The sequence below is a fragment of the Ursus arctos genome, unplaced genomic scaffold (assembly GCF_023065955.2).
Source record: "Ursus arctos isolate Adak ecotype North America unplaced genomic scaffold, UrsArc2.0 scaffold_1, whole genome shotgun sequence".
NCBI lineage: Eukaryota > Metazoa > Chordata > Mammalia > Carnivora > Ursidae > Ursus > Ursus arctos.
In genome coordinates this window covers 23,522,766-23,537,279 of record NW_026622763.1, presented here as the reverse complement: position 1 = coordinate 23,537,279, position 14,514 = coordinate 23,522,766, and positions in this window count along the sequence as shown.

Genomic DNA, 14,514 nt, shown 5'->3' with positions numbered 1-14,514 from the left:
GTTCAGTCAGTACCTGATTTGCTCCAGGCATTATTGTTAAACACCTGAAATTTCAAATATTTTACCTGGCCTTGTGGAGCTGTTACCAAGTTGAGATAGAATGGGGAGACCTCTTTACAAATAAAATGTACTTGCTTGATTAAAATAAGTAGTTATGTTCAATCTCATTATAAAAATTTAAAATGGAACTATAGGGTAGTAATGAATTCTGCATTTGGATTTGGGGAAGTCTCTATAAAGGTTTCTTCACTCATGTGTTCTGAGAGATATACGATAATGTTCTGGCTCACCAGGCTTATTTCCCAGTGGGACTTAGCTGATGCTTCATCCCTATCCCCTTCCTCATTTCCCTACCACACAAACCCCACAATCATCTGAAATGTCTTTCTCCACTTCAGCAATTTAACCACAGCCCATCTTTAAAGGTTCACTCCAAGTCTTATTAAGACTTCCTTGAAGACTTCCCCACAATGAATGCTGCCTCCATCTTTGTGGTTTCCTCTTAGTTATAGCCAATAATATCTCACACTGGTGTTCTAGTTGTTTCTCTCCCTAGATGAGAAACCAAGTAGAAACTGAGAGCTACCATCTCTCAGTGTAGTTCTGAAGAGTCTCTTAGCTCTTCTTACAAGAAGTCTAGCAGTTGATAACTGCGTACAATTGGTTTGATTCTTTTCCCTGAGAATTTGACAGCTGCTTAACAATCTCTATTCTTTTCTTCCCTCTCCCCAGTCCTTACCTCACCTAGGCATTCTATTATGGGCTGTAAATAATAAGATTGCTAACCAATTAAAGAATTCTGTATATTTTATTTTTCATGAGAAGTTACACCAAAAGAAAAAAAAAAGGATTGAAACACACTGGTCGTCATATCACCAACCAAAAGTATAGTCTCGTTCTTTTGTAACTTAATGGTTTAGCAACATTTTAGCAGAATTCATTCTCAGGGATAATGGGGCTTGTTCTGGATTCAATAAGATTCTTTGACTGTAAGATGTTATAGAATGACTTCAAAGAAAGATGATTCATACATAGAAAATACTGATTGTATAAAGTCATCAGACATCGTAGGGGCATACTCGTTTGCCAGAGGAAACTGAAACTTCCCCTTTCTCATGTATTTTCCATTTGTTGTTTTGACTTTGAGTCATTCTTTTTCTGAAGCACAAGGAAGAAAAATTATGAAGGATTTTTAAAAGAATAAAAAATTGACTTCAGAGCTCTTCCTCTTCTAAACAGGCAAGTTTTGTAATGATCTTGTTTTAAAGTAGATGCACATTTATTCTGCTAAGAAAAAACCACAGCGTATTTTGGTACTACGTCCTTCCTGCAGCTATTTGCTTCTTTAAGGAGAAAGTAAGAAAGGTTTTTCAGACTTGAAATATGTGGATTCAGTGGCAGTTGATTATAGTGCCTTTTGTCTCCCCCCTTCCTTCTGCCTACACTGAGCATACAGAAATTTCCTTAGAAGTTTAAGAGGAAAATGACAGTTCCCTGGGTTGTCCTTGAGCTAACAGCTGCAGACTTCAGATTTTCAATACAACCATGCAGCAGCACATGTGAGGAAACAGGTCCTGCCCTCACTTAAAAGTTCAAAGACTATGGTAGAAAAATGTGCCCATATTGAGTGACTTCTGAAGGTGCTGAACCTGCACTAAGATAACAAGGCGAAATGTTGGCAACTACTAGGAGGCTAGGGTGAAAAACTCAGTAAAGGTCATCCATAGAAGTTGGCCAAAGAGAGATGATCTAGGTGAGGTCAAGGAACACAAGAGTTCATCAGCAGGAAACACACACCGTGGTCACAAGTCAAAGTAAACACATGAGTTGCGGAATGAGATGTCAGCTGACTTTTTCCCCCTTAAAGTGCTAAAAATGTACAGATATATAAATGGAAATAAAATATTTTTAAAAGTCATGTAACAATTATCCACATGAGTTCAATTTGTATATGATTCAGGACTGTTCTGCTCTAGGTGAAGCCATCAAGACCATGTAGCATCTGTGACTTGGGATCCAGATCTTAGGGCTGCCTTATAAGTGAGGCTCCCTTGTCATCATTTTTTCCCCACTACTTAGAAAATACAATCCCTCAAATGTAGAAAATGAATCTCACATATCAAATTTCACTATGTCATCTAATAACATATGTTTAGCTTAATAAGGGGTTATTTATTTTTCACAACCCTCCAGGGCACACTGATTATTTTAGCATGTTTCTGTGAATTATAATAAAACAAACATATTTTTAATCCTCTTCTCACATTGGAGAAATTAAGTCTTGAAGAGCATTGAGGGAGTCCCAAAATTGTTCTTCAAATAACCTCTAGAATGATCTCTGTAAAAGTACATATCTTATCACATTCTTGTTAATAATATCTTCCATCCTCATTGTCCTTGTAAGGATTAAGAGAAGTGATGTATGGGGCGCCTGGGTGGCACAGTGGTTGGGCGTCTGCCTTCGGCTCAGGGCGTGATCCCGGTGTCATGGGATCGAGCCCCACGTCGGGCTCCTCCACTATGAGCCTGCTTCTTCCTCTCCCCTGCTTGTGTTCCCTCTCTCACTGGCTGTCTCTATCTCTGTCGAATAAATAAATAAAAAATCTTAAAAAAAAAAAAAAAAGAGAGAAGTGATGTATATGAAAGTTCCAGCACAATGCCATGCACAGAGCACTGTACAATAAATACAGATCCCTCTGGCTTTCTCTTTGTCTTGAATGACAATATACAGACTAGATAAAATCTTGCTCATCACAATATTAAGAAATGATGCATAAAATGTAACAAATGCCTTTTAAATACACAGCTGAATTCTTAAGAAAGTAAGGGAAAAAAAGAGGAAATATCATAAAGAGAGAATCAAAACACAACGGTAAATGTGAACTGGTGCTGGGATTGTAATGCGGTGGCAGGCAGTGAAGATTTTCTGCTTGGAAAAAATATGTATGATTTGAGGTTTAATGGTTACCCAGGAACAGGAGATGAGGCCTTTGGTTTAGAACATCCAGGGAGCAAAACTCCAAACCATTGCATAAAACATTGGTCCTCTCAAAGGATGACATCTTCAGAATAAATGTGGACTGAAAATAAAATTAATCTTTATGGGGGCACCTGGGTGGCTCAGTTGGTTTAAGCATCTGCCTTCGTTTGGCCCAGGATCCTGGGATTGAGCCCTTTGTTTGGCTGTCTGTTCAGCGGGAGTCTACTTCTCCCTCTCTCTCTCTTTCTCTCTAATAAAAAAAATCTTTAAAAAAATTAATCTTTATCTTGACACAAGAAGACCACCAAGAAGCTTGACTCTCTTGTCCTGATTCTCAGATTAATAAAAAAAAATCTCTCAAGGAAACTAAAAATTAACACGATATTAATTAAACATTCAAAAGAAAGTAAAACAACATGATAGGCACAGAGAAAGAAAGAAATGGAAGAGCTAACGGTAGACTTGAGGAAATTATCCAGAATCAGCACAAAGAGAGCAATAAAACATGTAAGTAGTTTAAGAGATACAGAAGACAGAATTTATCTCTCCAACATTTGCAATAGGAGTTGCCAAAGGAACAAACAGAATTAATGGAGAGTGAGTGAATATTTAAGGTGAAAATGAATAAAAATTTTCCAGAATAGAATAAGGAAAACCATAGATTTGGAAATCACAGTAAGTACCAAATAAATTAGATATAATAAATCTACCTTCAAGCAACTACAGAAGTGAATTTAGAAATCACAGAAGAAAAAGTATAGAAGCAAAGAGAGAGAAAAGACAAATTATCTGCAAAGCAATGAAATCAGGCTACAACAAGCTTCTTTAAAAAGGCAGAAGATAGGAAAATGATAAATTCAATGTTCTGAGAAAAAATAACTCAGAATTCTACATCCTGATAAATAAGCATTTAGGATCAATAGTAGAATGAATGATTTCAAACAAACAGTAACTGAGTACCCTCTCTGAAAGATTTTCAAAAAAATACCTTCTAAAAGAAATAACTTCCATTGGGGTGGGGGGGAAGGCAGGGAACACCCAGAAAGAAATAAAGACATATTGAGATGAATGGTGAACAAATAAATTATTAAATATATAGATGTATTAAAAATTAAAACAGTAATAACAAGAAATAATTGCATTTAAAAAATAAGTGAAATACTATGTAGTAAAAATATTGAAACTAATATGAGCAATGAAGAATTTCACATACTTAGAGCAGAGATTAAACAATTAACATGAATATATATAATCATCTTAATTGGCAATACTTTGGGTGAAAAAAGTAACTGATTAAAGAGAAAGGTGAGGGGCGCCTGGGTGGCTCAGTCATTAAGCGTCTGCCATCGGCTCAGGGCATGATCCCTGAGTCCTGGGATTGAGCCCCGCATCAGGGTCCTCCACTGGGAGCCTGCTTCTTCCTCTCCCACTCCCCCTGCTTGTGTTCCCTCTCTCGCTGGCTGTCTCTCTCTCTCTGTCAAATAAATAAATAAAATCTTTAAAAAATAAATAAAAAGAAAGGTGAAAGTCTGACTAGTTCTATAAGAAAGAATTGAATCAATTGATAGTGATGTCTATACATTAGTTCCAAATACCACACAAAAGCCAAATTAAGACTTAAATTCTACAAAATAATACAAGGACAAGATTACTCAACATTATTTTTTATAAAGATTTTATGTAATTATTCATTTGACAAAAAGAGAGCACAGGGGCACGTGCATGTTTGGGGAGGACTAGAGAGGGAGGGACAGGGACAAGCAGACTGCTCAGCACAGGGCCTAACCTGGGGCTCTATCCCAGGACCAGAGATCATGACCTGACCCAAAACCAAGAGTCGTCACTTAACCAACTGTGCCACCCTCGTGCCCCTCTTCAATGTTATTTAAGCTATTTCAGAAATTAGAAATTGAAGATATACTTCCCTATTCATTTCATAATTGAAGTATAAACTGGTACTACATCAAATAGATTATGAGAAAGGAAAATTATAAGGACATCTTTTAAACCTAAATGAAAAAACACTAAATAAAAATCACAACTGTTCAAAGCAAATTCAATGGTATACATAAACTTTCACCATAATTGGATTATGTTTCTGAAAGAATGAAAGTGTTTTAGCATAAAACAGTTAGTTATGCAGTTTTCCTTATTAACATATTAAATGTCACAATTAGCACCTTAGCAGATACAAACATTAATATAATTCAACACTGATTAATGAAAAATCTTAACCAATTTAGTAATAGAAGGGAACTTCCTTGACTTACAACCTACAATAGACATTTTACTTTATGGTAAATATTAGAATTTCACTTAAAATCATTTTTAAATTAATTTAAAATTCTATCTTACCGAACAACTCTTAGAAGGTTGAAAAAGAAAGAAAAACATTTTCTTATTATTTAGAGCCATAAGATCATCTTCCTAGAATATACAAGAACAGTGGCTGATGGATTCAGGAAAAGCTACGCCAAAATATGGCACTTTACCGTATTAAAAAAACTCCTTAAGCTGAAGGAGTTTGAGAAAACAGCAGCAGGAAGCTCACTCTGACCTCCCCGTACACAGGATTCTCTTCTGAAACAGGTCATAAAACCCTCCGGGGAAAAGTGCCCCCCTGATACTCAGACGAAAGGATCATTCTTATCTCTGAAGACAAAGGGACCCCAAGCAGAATTCCTACGAAGAGGCTTTGCTAAGTTTCCCTGAGTTTAACACACTTACTTCACACTCTTTGACCTTTCATATTTCTACATGACTGTCCGTTCTTCTTCATCAAACTTAGCATAAAAATAGTCAGGCTTAACTATTTCTTCAGGTTTTCATTTCCTTATAAAGGCTCCTATGCCACATAAAACTTATATTAAATAAATTTGTTTGTTTTCCTCCTGTTCATCTTTTTTTGTTTAATTTTCAGACCCAGCCAGAAACCTTAAGAGGGTCAAGAAAAACTTTTTCCTCTCCTAAAATCAGAATTAGTCAAAGAATCCAGCAAAGTTGTTAGATAAAGGAACAATCTGAAAATCAATTAGTTGCTTACGTACCCATAACAAATATTTAGAAGGTAAACTTGTTTGAAGCATAAAAACATGATTAAAAATGGAAACAAAAGAATAATGCTCCTAGAATTAAATTTTTAAAATTTTTACAGAACAATTCAGAAAACGTTGAGGTATTAAAAAGACTTAAAATACTCAGATAAGTGTCAATTGAGAGGAAGATTCACCATCATAAATATAAATTTTTTCTTAAGTAGATAAATCTATACATTTAATATATTTTAGTCAACATTCCAACAAGTCTTATTATAGATCTATACAAGCAGAACCCAATAATTCATATGGAAGGTTAACTGGACAGGAATAGCTAGGGCATGCTAATGACTAATAAGGGACCCTTGTGCAAGGAGATATTTGTTTACCATCATTCCACGGTAAATAAGACAGTATGGTACTGACAAAGAAATAAACAAATAGGGTACCACGTACAGAGAAATAAATAAACAAAAACTTTCAGAGTATGAAGCTGAACTTTGCATTTATGGACACTTGGTATAAGACATGACTGGCCTAGAAAATCAGTAGATAAAAATTTGAACCATTCAATAAATGATCCCGGTAACATCGGTTTTCCACATAAAAATAATAAAAAAAGGTAATATCAGATTCATATCTCATTTCACATAGTTAAAGAGCTATCAGATGGAATAAAGATTTATACCTTAAAATCAAAAGTTTTGGAAGCAAATATATGAAGACATGTTTATGATAGAAGAGTAAGGAAGAATTTCTTTAAAAAGATGCAAAAAGACCAAACCTCAAGCAAAATGACTGATAAATGTGCCTGCATGAAATATTTTTAGGAAAAAAAAGACAAATTTTAGAAACAAGCTACAGATTCAGTAAAGTTTCATTTGTGCAACATATTTATCTGAGGAAATATTAGTTGTCAGCCTAGAAATCAACATAAAGGAGAGGGACAAAAAGAAAAACTAGTAAAGGATATTAATAGGCATTTCTCAGAAGAAGAGCGCCAAATGACCAATAAACACATGGAAAGAGGTTCAGTCTCATTAGTAATCAGATAAATGCAATTGTAAACCAAAAAGAGATAGAATTTGCCACATTTCAGAATGAAAACATGCTATAACACAAAGCACCAAAAGGTTATGAAGATGTGAAGCTATTGGCAGTTCTCATACACCACTCAAGGGAGTGTAAATTGATAAAGCTACCTGATAGAAAACACTTTTGCAGTATCGAATAAAGTAAAAGAGGCATATTTTCTATATCCCAGCAAGTCCTCTTCATGTTTCTATCCTTGAGAAATTCTTACATGTAAATATTCACAAGTAGTACAGAATTATAAGACATAGCAAGTCTTTCATGTCAACTGAATTAAATATATGTTAATTTTTTCTTTAAGATGAAAAGTCTCTACTGAGGTTTCTTATAAGACTATTTTCATTTTGAATTATAACTGACTGTCTTTAGATGAAAAAAGTAGGGGACCAAAAAAGCCAACTACCGATATGAGAAACGCCAATATTTGGCTGAATATTCCCCTAGCAAAGTGAAACGTATCTTATTAAAAAGAAAGAATCAAATGGGTTATTTGACATATTTTAATCAACTCAACATACCATGATATATATACACAAACATATATATTATATATATATATATATATATATACATACACACACGCATACACACGGTAATATTTCAGTAAATTCTTTGTTCTCATACAGAGACTTATTCAATTCAAGAAATGTTTATGGGATGGGGAACTTCAAGGTCAACGTAGTGGATTGAACATATATAACTACTTTTACTCGAATCCCATATCTCACAAAAAAACTATAAAGAGATTCTTTTAAAAGTGCATAAATACATAACGAGAAGGAGAAAAGGAAAGGAAGCAGTAACAAGAAAATTTTGAAAGCTGGGATAAAGGTAGAGAAGTAATAACTAACCTAGCAGATTCAAGGAAGCTTATTCCTAAAGCAGCAACGGAAAAAGCTGAGATTCAACCCAATTTTCATCATAAAATCTTCAAAAAGTTCAAGAATTAAGTGGAGGGTTAAAATAAGGATGATACAATAAAGATGTTTGGGAAACAGATCCCGACGCCCTATTTCATTTACTTTATGACTGTCCCCTGGCAGATGACTCGGAAGAGGATAAAAGAGAAAAGATTTGATATGGGGGCAAAGGGCTCAGTTGTATGCCTGGATACAATACTAAAAAGAGAGGCTTAAGTAGCTCTCTATATTCTGACTGTTGAAGTTGAGGCCCCCAGTTCTTTTTCTTGACTCAGACTCCCAGAATACTGCAGAATTTTATACTACATTCAAAAAATTGGAGAAATATGACCAACCCAAAGATCTAAATTTTTTAACACTGTGATATCCAAAAAATGTCCCACATGGTTGTCATGTGCTGCAACTAAATATTCTGATATTCATCTGTGTGTTCATAGCTTGCAACTGACTGCTTAGTTTCCCACTCTGAACATAGGCAGACAGCCAAAGATTACCACTAATGTGAATATCAGAAATCAGAACAATAGGTAAAATTAGGAGAAATAGAGATTATTCAGGAAGAAGAAAATGTTGGCAAACATTTTATATGAGTTTGAATGTTCGATTTATTTATATACATACACATATGTATCTAAGCTTATATAGTTATATGTACATACATATATACAATCTTCATTGATCTCTGCAAAAAATAAAAGTAGATATTATATCCATTAAACGAAAAAAAAATGGTGCTGAAAGTTGGACATTCAGAAAATAAATGGCCCCTTAGAAATTAAAAAACTGCAGCAATAATGTTCATTACAAGATTTGAAAAATATCATTGAAGAGAACTCCCAGAAAATGAGTCAAAAAATGAACAAGAAGAGTATGATAGATTAAAGATGTGTGCCAATATTCTGGGTACTCTTCTTATTAAAATACAGTCTAATTCCCCACCTCTTGAATCTAGGCTGGATGTAGTGACTACTTTGATAAACAGAATATGACAGAAGTAACATGGAAAGAAAAGATTAGCAGAGCTTTCTTATATTCTATTAACTTCTTTACTAGTGGCATGTCCCCTGAGGGGAGAAATTAATGCAATGTACCCAGTCTAATATCCAGGACCTCTGGGTACATGAATTAACAGTATTTCTGAAGAGGATGAGTCCTTACCTATTGGAAACCTTAGTAGGATGTTCTCTAATTAAAGGATTATTTAGAGTATTAAAAAAAATAACAAAACAAAACAAAATCTATGAGGCATAGCTTCTTGGAGAAGGCCCCATAAACCATACAACTCTCTGGGGTATAAATGGGCTACAACTGAAACAATTTTAGTACTTTGGAAATCATTCAAAGATATCTAACAAAACGAGAATATATTCATGGAAACCATTAAACGAGTTAAGAACAGAATGAATCTGTAGTGTTCTTGCCCAAGACTGTTCTCAGGTAGAGATAAAATCTTTTATTCTGCATTAGAGGTGCACTTCTGATGTAGGAAAGAATGATTTGAAGAAGTGCCTGTGATGCCCCAGATCTCTCTCTACATTATATGAGCCTCTCGATTGCCTGTAACCTTGACACAATTAGTAAAGCTCAATATCAGGTAAGATCTTTGATTTATGTTAGTCTCATTTAACAACTCGATCTTGTGTATTAGTTCAAGATGCTGTGCTGTTTCCAGGTCCAGGACATAAGAGACTGACGGCTTCCTCTTCTTGTCTCTTGAAATGCTGTCTCTGAGCAGCCATGTAGCAGGTCTAAGTCCCCTCCCTATATATAATTTGAGCTCAGTGACCGCTCTACCAATGGAATATGGTGAAAATGATAATGTGTTAATTTCTGGGCCCAGGCTTTTAGAGATTAATAGCTTTCTCTTCCTGTTTCTTGAAACCCTTTCCCTAGGACCCCTGAAACACCATACCAGAAATCTGACTACCCTGAGAGTGCCTGTTTGAGAAGTCAGGGGCAGGCAGACTGGTAAGGAGTCTGAACTAAGTTCACCCCCTCATTCTTGCCCGCCAAGCTGTCAAGTTATACGATGGTGTCTTGGCTTATTCATGCCATCCATCAGATGAGTTCCACCAAGTGACCTCAGTCAACTCCTCAGAAAGAGGAAGAATTGTCCAGAGAAGGCCTGCCTGAATTTCCAGCTCTCCAAATCATAGGACATGAGCAAATTGCTGTTTTTGCCATTAAGTTTGGGCAAAATTTTTTATGGAGCAAGAGATAACCAACTCAAGAGGAAAAATAAAAGTAAAGGACAAATCCAAGCATAAAAATATAAGAGTTCCTATACTGCATGTTAACTAGCTGGAATTTAAATACAATAAATGAATAAAATAAAATAAAATAAAATAAAATAAAATAAAATAAAATAAAATAAAATAAAATAAAATAACAAAATAAAATAAAATAGCAGTTAAAAAGAAAAAGAAATAAAAAAGATGTAAAAGTCAACTTGTCCTTCTCCCTCTGCTCCTCCCCTGCACCTGTGTGTGCACACATGCACGCGGAAGCTCGGTCTCTCTCTCTCTCTCTCTCAAATAAATAAATGAAAAAATAAAATCTTTAAAAAAATTTTTTTAAATAATCAAATCATAAGCTATGTGTTTTTTTTTTTTTTAAGTAGGAGTTCCAGAAAGAGAAAATAGGAAAATAGATGGAAGGTAATCAATGGAAAGTTTAATAAAATTTTCCCAGAACTGAAGAATACACATTTCCAGATTGAAAATGCCCACCAAGTGCCCAGCATGATGGGTAAAATTAGACCTACACTAAGGCACACACACATTATCTCAGTACACTGGGAGGAAAAAGGATATCTGAATTTCTTGAAAAGGACAAAAACAAAAAATAAAAATAATAAAAAATAAAGTCACACACAAAAGATGATTATTAATATTGCCCCCAATTTCTCAACAATGAAGACATGCTTTCAAGATTCTGATGGAAAATTATTTTCAACCCAGATTATATGCCAGCCAAGTTATCAATCAAAGTGAGAGCAGAATGAAGTCATTTTAACATGCAAGTTCTCAAAAACATGCATTTCAAGTCACCTTTTGTCAGAAAGCCTTTATCGAGGAAACATTCAAAAGCCCTTGGATATTTATGAGAAGGGGAATGAGATGATGAGATGATAAGAGTTATGGTTAAAGTTATATATTTTTTCTTGAAACAAAAAAAAGTGTATTTTATAATGTTTGTGTGCAAATACCAGTTCTGCTACTAACCAGCTGTGTGATATTATAGAACTTGAATAGAACTCGATTAAATTCTCAGTTTCCGTATTCTCATTAATAAAAAGGAAATATCTATTTCAGCTATTATAAAGAAAAATGACAATATATAGTGTACAGTTCAGTAACTATCCTTTAATAGGCACTTAATAAGCATTCTTTCCTTTTTTGATTATTTTATTTATTCATCCTTTCTTATTAAGAGGAAACATTACCCATAACATTTATCAAAAGCAGTTCAGAAGCTTTCAAATTGGGGAAAATAAACAGAGAGCTAAAGCCAGTCTTTGAAAATTGCTGGCTAAGGGGACAATGTATTTGAGAAGAAAATAAAAGATTCTTGAGAGAGTTTCCTGCTTCAAGATGAGTAGCAAAACAACATTAATGATGACTTTAACAACTATAGTGTTATTGTATCCGAATATAAGCTCAAACACTCTTGTTGGTCACAAGTTGTAAGGGAAGCCTGAGGCATCTCATGAGTGAGAAAAAGATAATAAGCCAATGTTTACACACCAAAAAAGCTGATAAAAAGTTTAAGATGATAATACAGTAGACAATTGTTTTTGATTTTTATTTCTTATAATATTTACTTTAGCTAGTGCCCTTTATGTTTAAAACGTGGTCTGAAAATTTAAATCATATATATATATGATATATGTATATATACATATATATACATATATACATATATATACATATATCATATATATCTGTAAACAGTTAAATTTATTTCATTTTAAGGGAGAAGAGTGTGTGTGGTATTAGGTTGGTTATCCTCTATATCTGAAGTAATTCTAATTACTGAGCCTGCAGTACATAATCAAAAACACTAATCACTTGGAGGCAACTACCACCCAAGGAAAAGACAGACAGCGCTCAGTTTCTCTATGACTTGACCTGAAACATCCACCCTTTTTAAAGTCACAAGAAAAATATCATTAAGGAGAAAGAATTATCAAAGGAGACTCATTGTAAAGTGTATCTTTTAGAAGGTGGCCTGAGATCCTAACTATTGAGAAATGCATTACTAAGAAATCCCTGAAAGAGATTATAAAGTTTTGTTTTGTTTCATTTGTTTTTTGTTTTTTGTTTGTGTTTTGTTTCAAAGTCATCCTCATTTAACAGAACCACAAAGGCTGAAAGGAATCTTAGTGGAAAAGCAACATAATCAATCTTCCTGACCTGGAAAGCCAAAAGTAAACAACATAAACCCTAAAATTCTAATGTAAACTCTTTTTTTTTTTTTAAGATTTTATTTATTTATTTGACAGAGAGAGAGAGACAGCCAGCGAGAGAGGGAGCACAAGCAGGGGGAGTGGGAGAGGAAGAAGCAGGCTCATAGCGGAGGAGCCTGATGTGGGGCTCGATCCCATAACGCCGGGATCACGCCCTGAGCCGAAGGCAGACGCTTAACCACTCACCACCCAGGTGCCCGTCTAATGTAAACTCTTGAGGCAATTCTTAACTTTGCTAAAACCTTCACTGGGAAAAATTACTTGAAAATTTGAGAGTCCTCTTGGGACTCTCTTCCTCCCCAGACACCACCCCCGCTTTCTTCCAAAGATGTACTTCTGTGATCAAATAGGTCACCAAAATTTTACCAAAATCTACCAACCATAATACAGTAATTGTGAATGATCAAGTTTTATGAACACACAGCATGATTCCAGTCTTAACATCCCCAGTCATCAGGTATCATAGGCATTGTTAGCCTACAACTCACAATGTGGAAATTATTACAAGGATACATTGGCCCTCTTCTTTACAAGGATACATCTGCCCTCTTCCCTTTTATCTATCTCCTTTCCAAACCTCCTGTCTCTCACTGTTACTTGCTTTATTCATTATTTTTCTCCTTTTAGTTTTCTCACCACCAAACTGCAGACAAACTCTGCCAGTGTGAGTAAAAATAGTATAAATTTTAGAGCCATGTGTTACTAGCTTCAAATTCTGACTACACAATTTCCTAGTAGCTTGACCTTGGGCAAGTAACTTAAAGTAACTGTGGTTAAGTTCTATGTAACATGTATATAATTATACCCAACTGATTTGAACTTTCTGAGAAATAAATGTGATGAGGTATGCAAAGTGGCTAGCATAATGATTGACAAACGGCACATTCTCTGAAATTATTGATTACCTTCTCTTTCACTTAGTATAGCACTAAGTACAAAGTAAGAACTCAGTAAACACTTGTTGATTTATTGGTAGATGCAAATGAGTCTCTGTTCAATGTGGGTTAAGTACTATTTCCTTTTGGTTAAACACATTTAATTATTATTTTTTTAAGGGTTTAGGAGCAGAGGGAGCTGTAGGCAGAGGGAGAAGGAGAAGCAGGCTCCCCGCTTAGCGGGAGCCCAATACAGGTCTCGATCCTAGGACCCTGGGATCATGACCAGAGCCGAAGGCAGATGCTTAATCAACTGAGCCATCCAGGTGACCCCAAACACATTTTTTTATATTACCTCTAATATTGTATCACAGTTTTCACATCAAGTGAAGAGCAAATGAGAGCAAATGTATATCACTGATTATTTAATATCCAATTAATATTTTTAGAAGAAAATATTACCACCAATTCAAGCCAAATAATCAAACAAAGAACAGATACAAATGACTGGTGTCATTTAAGCACTTCACACTTTTAAGAATAATGTGTTCAGGGTCGTGATCACTAATAATGGTCCATATATTCTTTCTTCAAGGGAATATTCTTTCCTTGCTTATTGTCATTATGTTTTTCTGCAAATGTCAAAAATGCAATAAAACTCCAGATATAAAAATTAAACAATGAGTCTATCTAAATTATACTTAAAAGCAACTAAAATAAAAAAATAATTTAATCATTCACTTAGAATCAAATAGTTTAAATCAACTACCGTTTATGAGAAGGCAAAAGAAATAAAATTAGCATAATTTTTATGTTTACATGAACCCGACTTTCAAGTACATACTTACAAATCAAATGTCAAAAGAACAAAAAGCACATAAACACAGATAAACAAAGTGTGGCACATTTCCATTTCCATGTCTTGTTTAGTGAACACAAGTCAATTAGAAGCTCTCCCTTTTCTGCCTAAAATGACTTCAGTAGCATCTGGGCAAAGGTTGATATGTTCAGAGCTAAGAAAGTCTTTGGCACTGACTGCTTCATTATTCCCTATCTCACTTTTCTGTTTGTCATTCTGGCCCAAATAATATAATCAAGCAAGGAAATTGTAGCTGAGCATCACACAAGGTATAATGAGCTTTTA